Raw genomic sequence first — 16,131 nt, forward strand, 5'->3', positions numbered from 1 at the left:
CTATCTCCTCCAGCTGTCTCACTTCATTTCCATCCTAGTTCTCAAGACCCAAAAGGTGGTTAAGAAACATTCTCAAAATAAATAATGTTAATATCAACTTCCTGATCTCTCTTCATTATTAGTTCATCCCTGAGATACCATTTTCATGAGAATAGTTCATCACGGCTCCTTTTTTTTTTTTAACGAAACTTCTATCCTGGTGATCCCTCTTCTCATTTTATTTTATTTATTTTATTTAAGTTTAATTCATCAACATTTAGTACATCATTCATTTTTGATGTAGTTCAATGATTCACTAATTATGTGTAACCCGTAGTGCTCATCAGATCACGTGTCCTCCATAATGCTCATCACACAGTTCCCCATCCCTCTCCTGTCCACGATTCTCAGCTTGTTTCTTGGAGTTGAGTCTCTCATAGTATGTCTCCCTCTCTGATTACTTCCCATTCACTTTTCTCTGCCTTTCCCTTTGGTCCTCTGCACTATTCCATATGAGTGAAATCATACAACAATTGTCTTTCGCTGACTGACTTATTTCACTTAGCTTTATACCCTCCAGTTCCATCCATGTCACTGCAAATGGTAGGTATTCATGATAGCTGCGTGATCGTCCATTTTGTGTATATTTTACACACACACACACACACACACACACACATATATATATATATTTTTTTTTTCAACCATCAGTGGCATTTTATTTGGGAGGTTTTTATGTATCCCATAGACATTCACTTCCTTTCTCTTACCACCCTCCCCACTCGTAAAAAAAAAAAAAAAAAATCAGAAAGACTTAAAAAACTTAACATAAAAAATCTCTTATCTAGTTTCTCTAGTCTTAGGTTAAAAAAACTTCAGTGGGGCCTCCCCTTTATGACAATACTGCTTTTTAAGGAGAATTCATAGTTTGTCCTTAAGCTTGCTACGGATTTCTACTCCTTCCTGGGGAAAAAATGGTCAATGTTTCTGCTGCCTTTTAATAAATTCCTTTCTTGATTATTACACATTATCATTCCCCACTTGACACCTTCTTAGAAACTTGATTGTTGGATGCATTTTTCATTTGGCAAAAATTCAATGTGGCTTTGCATGGGATGTCTCAGTGTCAGAAACAGCAGTATTGACATTCTGGTTTTGAGAGGGAAAATATATATAGAGATGCATACATTCCCGGAAGAACAAATGTAGGATACTGAAATAGGGTGTGCACAGAGTTAAGAAGGCTGATAGACATATATATATATATATATATATATATATATATATATGTCTGGTTTTCTTTATCCATTTTCTTTATCTATTTTCTTTAACCATTCATCTGTTGAAGGACATCTTAGCTCCTTCAACAGTTAGGCTACTGTGGACATCGCTGTTATGAACATTGAGTAAAGGTGCCCCTTCTCTTCACTACATCTATATCTTTGGGGTAAATACCCAGTAGTGCAATTGCTGGGTTATAGGGTAGTTCTATTTTTAACTTCTTGAGGAACCTCCACACTGTTTTCCAAAGTGGCAGTACCAGCTTGCATTCCCACCAACAGTGTAGGAGGGCTCCCCTTTCTCTACATCCTTGCCAACATTTGTTGTTTCCTGACTTGTTAATTTTTGCCATTCTAACTAGTGTAAGGTGGTATCTCATTGTGACTTTAATTTGAATTTCCCTGATGGCTAGTGAGGTTGAACATGTTTTCATGTCTGTTAGCCATTTGTATGTCTTCTTTGGAGAAGTGTTTGTTTATGTCCTCTGCCTATTTTTTGACTACATTATTTGTTTTTTTGGGTGTTGAGTTTGAGAAATTCTTTAAGATCTTGAATATGTACAACTTCTTTATCCATTCATCAGTCAATGGACACACTTGGACTGTTTCTGTAGTTTGGCTAGCATAGATAATGCTGCTATAACCATCGAGGAGCCTGTATCCCTTTGAATTAGTGTTTTTGTATTACTTGGGTAAATACCTAATAGTGCAATTTCTGGATCATAGCGTAGTTCTATCTTTAACTATTTGAAGAACCTCCATACTCTCTTCTAGAGTGACTGTACCAGCTTGCATTCCCACCAACCGTGTGAGAGGGTTCCCCTTTCACCATATCCTCGCCAACATTTACTGTTCCCTGTCTTGTTAATTTTAGCCATTTTTTAAATGCTTTTATTTATTTGAGAAAGAGGAGAGAGAAAGAGAGAGTATGAGCAGGGAGGAGGGGCATAGGGAAAAGCAGGTTCCCCACTGGGCAGGGGCCCTGCTGTGGGGCTCGATTCCAGGATCCTGGGATCATGGCCTGAGCTGAAGGCAGATGCTTAACTGAGACACCCGTGCACCACTATTTTAGCCATTTTTAAATCATGCATTAATAATTTGCTTTTTGGTTTACTCTTTCAAGTTTCAGTTTAGATTTTTGTCTATTCAGACATATTTCCAAAACTGGGCTCCATTTTCATTCTGCAAAAGCTTATCAAGAGATAATTCACATATCAAAAATTTACCCTTTTAAAATTTACTAATTAGTGGTTTCTAATATACTCATGGTGTTGTATGAACTTTATCACTGTTTAATTTCAGCATATTTCCATCACCCCACAGAGAAGTTCTGTGTCCATAAGCAGTCACTACACATCCTTACCTCTCCCTAGTCCCTGGCAAACATGAACATATTTCTGTTTCTAAAATTTTGCCTATTTTGTCCTTTCATATAAATAAATTCACACGATATATTATTTTTGTGCTTGGCTTCTTTCATTTAGCATAATTTTTTCAGGTTTACCCAGGTTTTAGGATGTATAAAAATTTTATTACTTTTTATTGTGAGTTGTATTTTATTGCATGGATATACCACACCTTCCTATCCTGTTCAACAGATGATGCATTTGGGTTGTTAATGCTTTGGGCTGATATTAATAATGCTACTATCAACATCTGTATGCACTTTTTGTGTGAATAAATATTTTCAATTCTCTTGTATATATAACTAGGAATAGCATTGCTGGATCATGTAGAAACATATTTAATTTTTTGAGGATAACTAAATTGTTTGCCAAAATGGCTCTTTTATTTTCCATTCCCACAAGTGTGAAAGTTTCACCAATATGTGAGTCCAAATTTCTTACATTCTTGACAAAACTTATTCTGTCCTTTTTATGTTAGCCATGCTAGCAGTTGTGAAGTGATATTTCATAGTGGATTAATTTGCACTTCCCTAACAGATAATGATGTTGAGCATCTTTTCATATATTATTGTTCATTTCATCATTTTGAGCTTTTTTTGCACGTGGGATGAAGTAAGGGTTCTTCTGCATTCTTTTGTATGTGGACATCCAGTGGCCCATGTACCGTTTGTTGAAATGACTATTCTTTCACCTTCTGAATTATTGTGATACTCTCATCAAAAATCAATTAACCATAAATATAATGATTTCTTTTTGGACTCTCAATTATATTCAATTAATATATAATCCTATTTTTAATCAAAGTACCACAATGTCAGAGAAGATGGCAGCAAGAAAAGGCTAACAAGTCTTAGCCACCTCCCCCCACAAAAACAATAATTTAACAACTACTCATGAATGAAAATAGCTCTTGGAGAGCTTATTTGGTGTATGAGTAGGAAGCCACAGTAACCTAGTAGAACACAAAAATGCAGATGATTGCATAACAAAGTTTAAGAAGACACATCATCCCCCAGTCTGAGTCATTTTATATTCCAGGCTGAGACAGCTTGGCACAAAGACAAATCCTCTTGGCCATGGCTTCCACCATGGGGAAGGAAAGAAGATTATTTTGGGGGGGGTCATTAATTATTACTGATTAGATCTCATTATCTTTTTTATTGGTCTATTCAGATTTTCTGTTTCTTCTTGATTCAGTTTTGGTAGGTTGTACAGTTCTAGGAATTTATCCATTTCTTCTAGGTTATCCAATTTGTTGACATGTTATTGCCAAGGACAATGGGAAAAAGAAATGAAGAGATGTTAGTCAAGGAAGACAAAGTTTCAGTTACAGAAGATCTGGTTCTGGTAGTTTAAATATGGCAATGTGATTATTAACAATACTGTATTGCATACTTGAAATTTGCTAAGGATTGATCTTGTGTTCTCACCATTAAAGACACAGGGAGAAATAGAGACTGACAGAGAGACTGACAGAGAAAGAAAGAGAGGAAGAAAGGAAGAGAAAAGAAAGAAAACAAAGAGAGAAAAAAATGCAAATTATTTGATGTGAAGGGTATATGCATATCAAAATATCAATTTGTACACCTTAACTATAATTAATTATTACTAGTGAAACACCTAAATGAAATTTAAAAAAAAAATTACCACGTTGTCTTGATTAGTGTAGTTTGCAGTAACTTTCAAATTTGTAAAATTTGTGAGTCCTTTCTTCTACTTTGTTCCTCTTGAAAAGTTTTGGTTATTCTGGATCCATTGCATTTCCATGGCATTTGAGGACCAGGTTTTCAATTTCTGCAGAAATGTGCAGCTGGAATTTCGATTTTGATGCAAAAGCTATTGAACCTGTACATTGACTTGAGACATATTCCTCTTAAGAGTATTAATTCTTCTGATCTTAAACATAGGATGGCCTTACATTTATTTTAATGTTATTTAATTTTTTCAACCTTTTAGTATTTTTCTGTGTTCAAGTCTTACACTTCTCTTGTTTACATTTTTTTCCTAAATATTTTGTTCTGTTGATGCTATTTTAAGTGGACTTCTTCATAGTTTAGTTTTAAAGATGTTCATGGATGGAGTACAGAAATACAATTAAATTGTATATATTTATAATCTATCCTAAAAACTTGCTGAGATCATTTATTAGCTCAAATAGTTGTTTTTTAAAAATGTATTCTTCAAGGTTTTCTATATAAAAGACATTAACACTTATGAAGAGTTTTGAATTTTTCTTTCCAAACTAGATGTCATTTATTTCATTTGTTTGACTAATTTGACCAGCTAACATGTCCAGTATAATAATTAATACAAGTAAGAAGAGCATATATCTCTATTTTGTTCTGATCTTATGAAAGAATAATCGAGTCTTTCATTAAATATGAAATAAATAGCATTTGTGTAGATGTTCCTTATCATGTTGAAAAAGTTCTCTTCTACTCTTAGTTTCTTGAACATTTTTATCATAAAAGAGAGTTGGATTTTGTCAAGTGTTTTGTCAGTGTATTGAGATGATCATGTGCTTTATTTCATTTACTCAATGAATATCATATTATTATTTGACAGCTTTTCACAAGATGAAACAACCCTGGATTTCTGTGATAATTTCCACTTTGTTCTAGTGTAGAAATTAGTTTTAAATGTTGCTTGGTTTGCAAGCATTTTGTATAAGATTTTTGAATCTATATTCCTAAGAGATGGTTCTTAGTTTTCTTATAATATATAGCCCTTATCTTTTTTTATAATAAGTATGTCATTTTTTTAAAGACTTTATTTATTTATTTGACACAGAGAGAGAGAGATTACAAGTAGGCAGAGAGGCAGGCAGAGAGAGAGAGAGAGGGAAGCAGGCTCCCCACTGACCAGAGAGCCCAACATCTGAGACCTCAGAACCCTGAGATCATGACCTGAGCCAAAGGCAGAGGCTTAACCCACTGAGCCACTCAGGTGCCCCATCCTTATCTTTTTTATATCAGGGTAATGCATGCCTTAGAATTATTTAAAAATGTGTTTTTTCCCTGTTGTTATTAGGACTAGTTTGTGAATGATTGATATTAATTTTTCTTTATATGTTTGGTAGAATTTGACATGTTTGGTAGAATGATAAGTCAAGTCCTATGTACTGAAGCTTTTCTTAGTAGAATTTTTTTTTTAAGATTTTATTTATTTATATGACAGAGAGAGAGATCACAAGCAGGCAGAGAGGCAGGCAGAGAGAGGGGTAAACAGATTTCCCGCCGAGCAGAGAGCCTGATGTGGACCTTGATCCCAGGACCCTGAGATCATGACCTGAGCTGAAGGTAGTGGCTTAAACCATTGAGCTACCCAGGTGTCCCTCTTAGAAGAAGTATTTTTAATTGCAATTCAATCTCTTTATTATAATACTTAAATCTATCAATATCTTTGTTTTTTTCTTTACATTCAGTTCCAAAAGTTTATGTCTGTCTAAGAACTTGTTTCATCTAGATGATCTACCATTATCTATAGTACTTCCTTGTAATATTTTTTCTTTCTTAATGTCATTAATAATGTGCTTTGTGTCATTACTGATTCTAGTAATTTGAGCTTTTTCTTTCTCTGTGTGTCTCATCAGTCTAGATAAGTGTTATAAATTTAGTTGATCCTTCCAAAAAATCAGCATTTTATTTAACTGAATTTTCTCAGTTATGATTCTATCCCCATTTCATGACTTTTCTTGCTATACTTTATTATTATATTCCCTCTGCTTTCTTAAGTATAATTTTTCTTCTTTTCCTGATGTATTAACATAAAGAATTATGCCTATTATGTACATTCTTCTTTTTTAATATAGGTGTTTAATGCTATAAATCTCCTGACTGGAGGAGGAGTCCAAGATGGTAGAGGAGTAGGAGACCTTAGTTTTGTCTGGTCCCAAGAATTCAGCTAGACAACTATCAAATCATTCTGAACACCTGCATACTCAACCAGAGATCAAAGTAAAGAATAGCTGCAACTCTACAAATAGATAAGAGACCATCTACTCCAAGGTAGGAGGTATAAAGTAGTAAATCCAAGGTGATATATGGGAAGATAAACCTGATGGGGGAGTGGGGGGAGTCTCTGTAAGCTGGCTACTGGAAAGTGAGAGAGAAGCAGAGCAAAAAATCAAAACATTTAGAAGTCTGCTCTAATGTGAGGGACTTCCTGGCCTGGAAGGTGCTCAGGTGACAATCCTAGGTGGGACAGTGTTGTCTTAGAATCCCTGGGGCCACAGGAAGACTAGGGTGTTTGAGTGTGGTGAAGTCCTCAGGCATCAGAGCAGGGAAGCTGGCTGTAATCAGGAAGCCCAGGAGTGGGCTCTCAGCTTGGGGTTGCCATAAACCAGGAACCACAGCATGGTGTGACTACTGTCTGAGCAGGGGACCTAACAAGTGACAGAACCTGTGAGACCGCCCTTTCTCCTCTGGAAGGAACAGCATGGGTATGAGCCACAGTAGTCTGAAGGGTTTGGAGACTCAAAATGGAGTTGCATGCATGAGATACAAATGCTCAGTCATAGGCTGGGTGAACATGGAATGCAGACAGAAACCAGGAAGACAAGCATGACTGACTCTTTTTTCCTGAGAGTGCATTGAAAAGTTGGGCCCCAAGTTTTGGGCTCTCAGACTCGAGATTAGGAGGCCACCATTTTCATTCTTATCCTCTAAAGTGGCATGGAAAGCCTTCATGGAACAAAAGCCACATAGAGCAATCTAGAGCAGATTACTTAGCCTGACCACCCTGGCAAGGTTGGTGCAATTCCTCCAGGGGCAAAGACACTTGAGAATCAATGCAACAGCCCCCCCGTCCCATTACACCCCCCAGAAGCTCAGCAAGAACATCCAACCAAGACTAAGTTTACTGATTATTGAGAACTGCAAAATTCCAGTACTAGGGGAACATAGCATATAGATTTCATGATTTTTTTTTTGCACAATTCTTTACTCTTTCAATGTTATTTTTTATATCTTTACTTTTTCAACTAATTTCTTATTTTATCAACTCTTTCTTTAAAATCTTTTTTGAATCTTCATTTTTACTGTTACTTTGTATTCTTTCATTATATTTAATTTTATTTTTGTGCATATGTTTTTCTTTCTTTACAAATTTGGGATGCAGTTTCTTCTAACAGAGCAAAATACACCCAGAATCTAGTGTATGGCTCTGTTGTCTTTACTTGTCTGGTCATATTCTCTTTTTCTTTTTTTCTTTGTCGTCTTCTTCTGTTTTGTTTTGTTAAAGTCTTTTTAAATTTTCATCTTTATAATAACATTCTATCCTTTCACTGTCTTTAATTTTATTTTGTATATGTATGTTTTTCTTTCTTTACAATTTTGAAATGTAGTTTCCTCTAACAAATTGACCAAAATACACTCAGTAGATAATGTATTGCTCTGTTTTATTCACCTGTCTGTTTATATGCCTTCTTTTTTTTCTCTCTTTTTTAATTTTCATTTTTACAGTTATATTCTAACCCTTCATTGTATTTAATTTTATTTTTGTACATGTGTAAGTTTTTCTTTCTTTACAATTTTGAGATCTAATCTTCTAACAAACAGATGAAAATACACACAGGATCCAGTATATTGCTCTGTTCTGCTCACTAGGCTGATTATATTCTCTTTTTAAAATTATTATTATTATTATTATTTGGTTTTGGGTCTTTTCTGATTTGTTTGTGTATATATCCTTGGGGTCATTGCTGTCACTTTAGTTCTCTCATTCTATGTTGTCCTCTCATTCATCTATTCTTTTCTAGACAGAATGACAAGATGGAGAAACTCACCTCAAAAACAAAACAAAACAAAACAAAACAGAAAAAGTCAGTATGACTGCCAGGGACCTAATCACCTCTATGGACATAAGTAAGATGTCAGAAATGGAGTTCAGAATAATGATTATAAAGATAGTAACTGGGCTTAAAGAAAGTATAAAAGACACTAGAGAATCTGTTTCCAGAGAAATAAAAGAGCTAAAATCTAACCAAGTCAAAAATCCAAAAGGCTATAAATGCGATGCACTAAGAAATGGAGTCTCTAACTTCTAAGACAAATGAGGCAGAAAAAAGAATTAGTGATATTGAAGACCAAATGTCAGAATAAAGAAGCTGAGAAAAAGAAAAATAAACAACTACTGGATCACAAGGGGAGAATTTCAGAGATGAGTGATACCATAGAGTGAAATAATAGAATAATTGGGATCCCAGAAGAAGAAGAAAGATAAAGAAGGGCAGACTGAAGTAAAGTATAGCAGAAAACTTTCTTAATCTGGGGAAGGAAACAGGCATCAAAATCCAGAAGCCACAGAGAACCCCCCTCAAAATCAATAAAAATGGGTCAATACCCCAACATATAATAGTAAAACTTGCAAATCTCAGAGAGAATCCTGAAAGCAGCTCAGGACAAGAGGTCAATGACCTACAAACGTAGAAACATTAGATTTGCAATAGACCTATCCACAGAGACCTGACAGGCCAGAAAGCACAAGTGTAATATATTCAGAGTGCTAAGTGAGAAAAAATATGCAGCCAAGAATACATTACTCAGCTAGGATGTCATTCAAAATAGAAGGAGTGATAAAAAGCTTCTAGGGCAAACAGAAACTAAAAGAATTTGTGGTCACCAAACCATCACTACAAGGAATATTAAAAGAGATCTTCCAAGTGAACAGAGAGGCCCAAAAGTAACATAGACCAGAAAGAACAGAAACAAAATACAGAAACAGTGACCTTACAGGTAATACAATGGCACTAAATTAATATCTTTCAATAGTTTTCCTGAATGTAAATGGACTAAATGCTCTAATCAAAAGACACAGGGTATCAGATTGGACTAAAAAAGCAAGACCCATTGATATGCTGTCTCCAAGAAACTCAGTTTAGACCCAAAGTCACCTCCATATTTAGGGGAGGGGTGGAAGACAATTTATCATTCAAATGGACATCAAAAGAAAGCTAGGGTTGCAATCCTTATGACAAACAAATTAGATTGTAAACAAATGACTGTAATAAGAGATGAGAAAGACCCTATTCACAATTAAAGTGTCTACCAACAAGAAGAACTAATAATTGTAGATATGCCCCTAACATGGGAACAGCTATTTATATAAGCCAATTAATAACAAAATTTGAAAAAAAACACATTGATAATAGAAAATAATAGTAGGGGCCTTTTTTACTCCCCTCACTGCAATGGACAGATCATTTAAGCAGATCAACAAGGAAACAAGGGCTTTGAATGGGACACTGGACCAGGTGGTCTTCAGAGATATATTCAGGACATTCCATCCTAAAACAACAGAACACACATTATTCCCAAGTGCACATGAAACATTTTCCAAAATATATCACATACTGGGTCACAAATCAAGTCTCAACTGCTACCAAAAGATAGGGATTATTCCCTGCATATTTTCAGATCACAATGCTTTGAAACTAGAACTCAATCAGAAGAGGAAATTCGGAAAAAACTCAAATACATGGAAGCAAAAGAGCACCTTACTAAAGAATGACTGGGTCAACCACGAAATTAAAGAAGAATTAAAGAAGAATTAAAATATATATATATGGGAACAAATGAAAACAAAACACAACTATTCAAAATCTTTGGGATGTAGCAAAGGCAGTCCTGTGAGGAAAGTATAAAGCAATATAAGCCCTTCTTAAGAATTAACAAAGGTCTCAAATATACAACCTAACCTTACACCTAAAGGAGCTGGAGAAAGAAATCAGAAAAAGCCTAAACCAAGCAGAAGAAGAGATATAATTTTCATTCCATAAATTATATATGTTGCATTTTATTTTCCATCCATCTCAAAGTTCTTTTTTTTTTTTTTTAAATTTCCTTTGTAATTTCTTCTTCTGTGATTTGTTACTTAAAATGGTGCAGTTTGGTTTCTATATATTTATGGCTTCAGCCAATTTCTACATGTTATTATTAATTACGTGTAATTTCTAATTCAATCCTTTGTGGTCAGAGAACATAATTTATATGAATTCAATAAATTTTCACTCACTGTATGTTTTCTATTTTAAAATATGATCTATCATGGAGAATTTTATGTGAACTTTGAAGAAAATGTGTATTCTCTTGTTTTACATTGTAATGTTCTATTTGTAGTGTGGTTAAGGCCTTTCACTTCTTGTGTTACTGCTGAGATTTTTATTTATTATTGGTGGTTGGGTAATGAAGACTCTTACTATTATTATTAAATTATCTATTTCTTCCTTCAATTTTTCAGTCTTTGTTTCATAAATTTTAGGCCTGTATTTTTAAGTGTACATATATTTATAATTATTGTGTCCTCCTGATATATTAACCATTTCATCTTTAAAAAATATTTGACTTCAATAACAATTTTGTCATAATAACTATTTTTGTCTTATATAATTATGGCCTCTGCCACTTCTCTTTTAGGTAGTATTTAATGGTATATCTTTTCCCATACTTTTATTTTTAACATATTTGTAGCTTTGAATATAAACCTCTTACAGATACGATTATAAGCAGATTTTTTAAATGCTTTTTGCCAAATTTTACATTTTAATGTACTTTTTGGTGCATTTGCATTTAATGGAATTATTAATAAGATGGGATATATCTGACATTTTACTGTTTGTTTTCTGCAGCTTTCCTTTGCTTTTGTAATTTTTCTATTCCTCCATTACTCTATTATTTTATTAAATAGGTATGTTGAGTATATACTTTTGACTCTGTTTTTGCTTGTTTTGCTTAAATTTTCATTTCTTTTTCTGAATTATTACCTTAGGGATATATATAGCTTAGAACAATCTAGTTTATACTAATACCAGTGTAATTTCATTAATATACAGAAACTTTGCTCTAATACAGCTCTATTTCCTTCTCTTCCTCTCGGGATGATTATTATCACATAAATCACATCTTTATATTCATGACCCCATTAACACAGTTTTATAATTATTATTTTGTGCAATTTTCTTTTGAGTAGAAAGGATAATGAAAATGTTATCAAGAAAAATGCATTATACTCAGTTTAAAAAAGAATGAACTATCGATACATACTACATGAGTAAATCATAAAAACATTATGTTAAGTGAAAGAAACCAGAAACAAAATGCCATATATTGTAAGAAACCATTTATGTGAAACATTCAGAAGAGGCAAACACAGGACGACAAAAACAATTAGTAATTGTCAGGGGCTGAAGGGAGAAACAATAGGGAGTAAAGCTTAATGAACACGTGGCTTTCCTTTAGGGTAGTGAAAATGTTCTGGAGCTATATAGTGGTGAGGATTTCATGCCAGAAAAAAAATTGTGAAAATGTGAACTTGATGTTTGTGTATTTTACCAAAATAAAAAATGCATGTATATATCTTACATTTACCACCTTACATTTACTTTTATCACTGTTCTTTATTCCTTTGTATGGATTTATATTACTCTCCACTGCCTTTTTATTTCAGCCACATGAACTCTTTTTACTGTTTCTTATAAGGTTAGTTTATAGCATCAAAATTTTCTAGTTTTTCTTCTCTGATAACACCTTGATTTCTCCTTAGTTTTTGAAACATAATTTTGCTAGAGGTAAGATTCTTGCTTGACTTTTTTTCTTTTTTCTGAATATAACATCCACCTGCCTTCTGATCTGCGTGATGAGAAGCCAGCTACTAATCTTATTGAGAAACCTTTTCATATAAGTACACGTTTTGCTATTTTCAAGATTTTATTTTTTTCCTTGTATTTTTGACAATTTTTCCATGATGAGTTTATATGTGGCTTTTTTTGAGTTTACCCTACTTCAAGTTAGTTGAAATTCTTGGCTGTGAAGATCAATGGTTTCCATGAAATTTGGAAAGATTTAGTGTTTCTTTTTTTTCTTCAAATATTTTTTTTTGCCCCGTTCTCTTCCCGTCTTCTGGAGCTACCATTATGAATATTTTGGTATACTTGATAGTGTCCCACACATCTCTGAGGTCCTTTTAATCTTCATTTTTTTCAATTTTTTTTCCTTCTGTCCTGTTCCTCAGAATGGGTACTTTCAGTTGTTCTGTCTTCAAGTTGCTGATTATTTACTCTACATGTTCAAATATGCTGTTAGGAAACTTTAATGAATTTTTATTTTTGTTTTTGTGTGTTCAACTCTAGGATTTCTATTTGATTGATTTTTAAAAATAATTTCTAGACTTCCTCAGAAGTAGTTTCTATTGGCTGTATTTATTTTTCTATACATAAACTATGTTTTTCTGTTGTTTTGCATTTCTCTTATTATTACCATTAAAAAAAAACTAAAATTTTAAAATAATAAAATGTAACTACTCAAGCAAATCAGTTTGTTTGTTTTGCTCTCTTCAGACTTTGTTGGTCTGTCTCTGTATATCTAGTTAACATTTTAAGTGTGGCAACTTTTGAAATCACCCATCCCTACCTTATTCCTTAGGGTTCCCTGCTGTTGTTTTCATTGTTGCTACATGTTCATTAGTGACATTTCTGAACTAATCCTGTAAAATCTTTTATTTTTTTCCTCATGTAAAATCCATGCTCAGTTCACTTACTGGTCACTAGAGAGATTCCCTGGTATTCTTTAAACCAGTGAATCTTCTCATCTTTGCTAATGGAATGTGTGTTTGTGTCTGCTGCCTGTTTTTAATCCTCTGCCAGGCAGTTTGTAAGCCTACCTTAATTTTCACTTCCTTTGTGTACTCTGAAGTTCAATGAAAGTTCAGAGTGTAGGGCCTTCTCAGGTCTTTGCAGGGCATGTGCAAAGTCCTGGGTATGCACATAGCTCTGTACATGTATACAGTCTTCCAGAATCCTAGGGTATGTTGGAGGTCTTGAAGTGGCCTATCTCATCTCCCCCCACCCCCGCTTTTTTTTTCCTTAAAAGATTTCAGTCAAATCTTTGTTGGACTCAACTGTTATTATCATCTCGGTAAGTGTTGTTAATTTCTTCTTTTTATTTTGAAAAATGTCCCAAGGGTAGGTAGGGCTGTTTGCAAAATTTAAGTTCTCTGCCACATCAAATATAGAGAAGCCCAGGGAATCAAGCTTTTTAGGGAGTTGCCAGGCCAGTCAAATAATGGCAGTTTTCTGGGCTTTGGGATTTTTATTTTGGATATCCAAACCTGTTGTACTCCTCCAGGGGTTGTGTGCTAGTTTTTACAACTATTATAGTTATGATGCTGCTGGTTTTCAAAGGCTATCATAAATCTGGAGAACAAGATGGGCTTAGGGCAAGTTAAAGTGACACAAATCCTGCTGTTCTTAATGAGATTAAATAATTTTTCTTGAGTAAACATTTTTCAGATTGTTGCAAGCTTCTAATTTCCTGAATTCTGAAAGCATTGATTTTGACATATTTTCTTGTTCTCAGTGTTCTCATAGCTTTTATGGCAATGTGGATTTTTGGAAGTCCTTACTCTACCGTTTAAAAATTGGCCTCTAGGACCCATTTTTAAGGAATTTTCTTTCAGCTAACAAGATTTATATTATTTTCCATACTAAAATTTATTAGCTGTAGTGTTTTATAATGCTATTTATAGCAGAATGACAGAGCATATACATTTTTCAACTTTCTCATATATAATTTCCAGTCCCCTTATAAAGCCATGTGGCTGGTCTAGTCAATGAAATAAAAGAAGTCACATGTCAACCTCAGTTGTTATGACAGGTTATGGAAGAGATAATTTTGAGCAGATGTAGAACTACTAATTCCTTCTTCAATCATTTTTAAAGGTAAAAATCTGTACCATGGACTGTCTAAATCTGACTCTAGCGGTGTCTTTGTAAATAAATGCTTTATTCCTTACTGTTAACTAGTCATGAGTCATTTACTTTCATATTCCCTTGTTCAGAGTTTAAACACACTTATGTATAAATATACACCTATATATAAGGGAGTGATTCTTCGAGTTAGTTAGATAAGGGTGCTTCTCTTCATAATATCCACAACTTAGTTTCCTTAGTTGTAAAGCATAAGTTCGGAGAACCATCTTTCAATATGCAATCACTAGAGATTATTTTGAATCATGTTGTATTCCTCAGGGCAGCCCAACACTGAGTTATAAGTATTATAAAAGTTATAAGATGTTTGAAGTTGTGTAAGTGTTATATGATGATTTTATCCTACCCAACACAATACAACATATCCTAAAGTCTCTTTAAATGATACCTAGCTTACTTCAATTTAAACATCTTCCTTGATAATGGAAGTCTTCTTTGTAGTTGGCACTTCTAATTCTCAGAGAGCCTTTCTTTGTTTGTAAATATATTTGTTTCTCCTCCCTGCCCTGCTTTGTAATCACAGTGAATTTCCTACAGTAAAGGTGGAATAGATCAAACATTCTTTTCAGCATACCATGATCTCATTCCTAAATTTGCATTTAATTTCCCCAAAAATGTTAGTTAAGAGATTAAAATGTCTTGACATTATTATTTTGAATGTTTTTAAAAATTAAGTTATTATTCCTCTAGAGAATTTGAACAGCTTCAAAATCCTAACAAATTTTATGTATTTCTTTCAAAAATTTACAAATAGTTTCCAAAAAAAACTGTATACTTACAGGAAAAAATAGGGGTATGGAATGATAGCATGCTTAATGATATTATATGTCCTCTGTTGGAATATTGAATTCTGAATAATGAAATATCTCTGAATTTTTTAACTAAGGAAGCTTCTGTTATATTATTAGAAAATATTAAATGGAAGATGCCAATGGGTGAAAAACAAACAAGAACATTAAAATGACTCTTGTATAATTAAAGAAAGAAGACTAGAATCAGTGAGGGGAAAATGAGGTTAATCAATATATTAAATATTTGCTGATGTGCAAAAACATATTTCACTAGAAGTAGATGCATTCCAACAACTAAGTGAATAGGAATAGTAAACACCAAGTCATTCTAGTTATCACATTGAGAAATGTAGAAAAATGTTAAGATAAACAGTTATAAGGCATTATTAATTATATAGTTTCCCTGGAGTGTATTAGTTTTCTATTGTTTCATATCAAATTAGCATAAATATAACAGCTTAAAACAGTCTCAGATCACCACCTCACAGTGATTCACAGCATTTTTACCTATGAGTCTCATATTCTTCACCCAACAACAGTCAATATAATAAACAAAAATCCTTAACTATCAAACACAGAGAACAAAGGTGCTCATGCCCAACCTCAGGAAAGCACATTCTTTAGCACACACGTCCTAGAAAACTAATTTCAAATATTTGGTTGCAAACCACTCCAGTTGGAGATGTTCACTTATATTAATGGCAGTTGTATTCCCCTTCTCATCATACTGAGCTACAGCAGAGTCACAAGGTCAAATTTCTTATACCCAAGGTGTAGGGTTTTTTTGTTTGTTTGGTTGGTTGGTTGGTTTTTTGACTGCCATCATGTTTGGCAGTTGTGCTAGTTGAGTCCTTCAGTAAGGAGATACTGAAATTACATATATTATTAAATTGGGGACACATATAACACAGCAG

Source organism: Neovison vison, chromosome 1 (genome assembly GCF_020171115.1).
Source record: "Neovison vison isolate M4711 chromosome 1, ASM_NN_V1, whole genome shotgun sequence".
Classification (NCBI taxonomy): Eukaryota; Metazoa; Chordata; class Mammalia; order Carnivora; family Mustelidae; genus Neogale; species Neogale vison.